The sequence below is a fragment of the Bombina bombina genome, chromosome 5 (assembly GCF_027579735.1).
Source record: "Bombina bombina isolate aBomBom1 chromosome 5, aBomBom1.pri, whole genome shotgun sequence".
Classification (NCBI taxonomy): domain Eukaryota; kingdom Metazoa; phylum Chordata; class Amphibia; order Anura; family Bombinatoridae; genus Bombina; species Bombina bombina.
The window spans coordinates 790,595,796-790,598,940 of NC_069503.1; positions in this window are offsets into that span (position 1 = coordinate 790,595,796).

The following is a 3,145-nucleotide window of genomic DNA, read 5'->3' on the forward strand; positions in this document are numbered from 1 at the left end:
ACACTACTATTAAACAAGATATGAGTGGTGGCACTGGGCAAGTGGACACAGTATACGCTGTGAGCCTGACACAAAAAAGCAGACTGATGTTTCACAGTCCAAAAAGTTTTTATTTTTTTAAATGTACACTTAAACTACTATTAAACAAGATATGAGTGGTGGCACTGGGCAAGTGGGCACAGTATACGCTGTGAGCCTGACACAAAAAAGCAGACTGATGTTTCACAGTCCAAAAAGTTTTTATTTTTTAAAATGTACACTTACACTACTATTAAACAAGATATGAGTGGTGGCACTAGGCGAGTGGGCCCAGTATAAGCTGTGAGCCTGACACAAAAAAGCAGACTGATGTTTCACAGTCCAAAAAGTTTTTATTTTTTAAAATGTACACTTACACTACTATTAAACAAGATATGAGTGTTGGCACTGGGCGAGTGGGCCCAGTATAAGCTGTGAGCCTGACACAAAAAAGCAGACTGATGTTTCACAGTCCAAAAAGTTTTTTTTGTTTTTAAATGTACACTTACACTACTATTAAACAAGATATGAGTGGTGGCACTGGGCAAGTGGGCCCAGTATAAGCTGTGAGCCTGAAACAACAAAGCAGACTTATGTTTCACAGTCCAAAAGGTTTTTTGTTTTTTTTAAATGTACACTTACACTACTATTAAACAAGATATGAATGGTGGCACTGGGCAAGTGGGCAAAGTATACGCTGTGAGCCTGACACAAAAAAGCAGACTGATGTTACAACAGTCCAAAAAGTTTTTTGTTTTTAAATTTACACTACTGTTACACCAGATATGAGTGGTGGCACTGGGCAAGTGGGCACAGTATACACTGTTAGCCTGGAACACACGCTGGCAGGCAGGCAACTGCAATTAGATTACACAAGCAGACTGATGTTTCACAGTCAAAAAATATTTTTTTTTAATTTACACTACTGTTACATCAGATATGAGTGGTGGCACTGGGCAAGTGGGCCTGGCACACACGCTGGCAGGCAGGCAACTGCAATTAGATTACACTAGCAGACTGATGTTTCAAAGTCAAAAAGTTTTTTTTTTTTAATTTACACTACTGTTACAACAGATATGAGTGGGGGCACTGGGCAAGTGGGCACAGTATATGCTGTGAGCCTGGCACACACGCTGGCAGGCAGGCAACTGCAATTAGATTACACTAGCAGACTGATGTTTCACAGTCGAAAAATTCTTTTTTTTTTAAATTTACACTAGTGTTACACCAGATATGAGTGGTGGCAATGGGCAAATGGGCCTGGCACACATGCTGGCAGGCAGGCAACTGCAATTAGATTACACTAGCAGACTGATGTTTCAAAGTCAAAAAAGTTTTTTTTTTTAATTTACACTAGTGTTACACCAGATATGAGTGGTGGCACTGGGCAAGTGGGCTGGCACACACGCTGGCAGGCAGGCAACTGCAATTAGATTACACAAGCAGACTGATGTTTCACAGTCAAAAAAGTTTTTTTTTTTTAATTTGCACTACTGTTACACCAGATATGAGTGGGGGCACTGGGCAAGTGGGCACAGTATACGCTGTGAGCCTGGCACACACGCTGGCAGGCAGGCAACTGCAATTAGATTACACTAGCAGACTGATGTTTCACAGTCAAAAAAGTTTTATTTTTTTAAATTTACACCACTGTTACACCAGATATGAGTGGTGGCACTGGGCAAGTGGGCCTGGCACACACGCTGGCAGGCAGGCAACTGCAATTAGATTACACAAGCAGACTGATGTTTCACAGTCAAAAAATATTTTTTTTTAATTTACACTACTGTTACATCAGATATGAGTGGTGGCACTGGGCAAGTGGGCCTGGCACACACGCTGGCAGGCAGGCAACTGCAATTAGATTACACTAGCAGACTGATGTTTCAAAGTCAAAAAGTTTTTTTTTTTTTAATTTACACTACTGTTACAACAGATATGAGTGGGGGCACTGGGCAAGTGGGCACAGTATATGCTGTGAGCCTGGCACACACGCTGGCAGGCAGGCAACTGCAATTAGATTACACTAGCAGACTGATGTTTCACAGTCGAAAAATTCTTTTTTTTTTAAATTTACACTAGTGTTACACCAGATATGAGTGGTGGCAATGGGCAAATGGGCCTGGCACACATGCTGGCAGGCAGGCAACTGCAATTAGATTACACTAGCAGACTGATGTTTCAAAGTCAAAAAAGTTTTTTTTTTTAATTTACACTAGTGTTACACCAGATATGAGTGGTGGCACTGGGCAAGTGGGCTGGCACACACGCTGGCAGGCAGGCAACTGCAATTAGATTACACAAGCAGACTGATGTTTCACAGTCAAAAAAGTTTTTTTTTTTTAATTTGCACTACTGTTACACCAGATATGAGTGGGGGCACTGGGCAAGTGGGCACAGTATACGCTGTGAGCCTGGCACACACGCTGGCAGGCAGGCAACTGCAATTAGATTACACTAGCAGACTGATGTTTCACAGTCAAAAAAGTTTTATTTTTTTAAATTTACACCACTGTTACACCAGATATGAGTGGTGGCACTGGGCAAGTGGGCCTGGCACACACGCTGGCAGGCAGGCAACTGCAATTAGATTACACAAGCAGACTGATGTTTCACAGTCAAAAATTATTTTTTTTTAATTTACACTACTGTTACACCAGATATGAGTGGTGGCACTGGGCAAGTGGGCACAGTATACGCTGTGAGCCTGGCACACACGCTGGCAGGCAGGCAACTGCAATTAGATTACATTAGCAGACTGATGTTTCACAGTCAAAATTTATTTTATTTTTTTTAAATTTACACTACTGTTACACCAGATATGAGTGGTGGCACTGGGCAAGTGGCTTGGCAGGCAGGCAACTGCAATTAGATTACACAGGAAAAAAATAAATAAATAAAAAATTATGTTCTAGCCCTAAAAAGGGCTTTTTGGGGTGCTGTGCTTACAACAGAGATCAGACGAATCCTTCAGGACTGTAGTGGACACTGAATACTCTAAAATACAATAAGCAAAATCTTCCAGCGCACCCGGCAGCAGTGAGACTTAGTCACAAAAAACACCAAGCAATTGAAATAAATGAATACCTGTTTATTGGGAAAGTCCTTCACATATACAATGATGCAC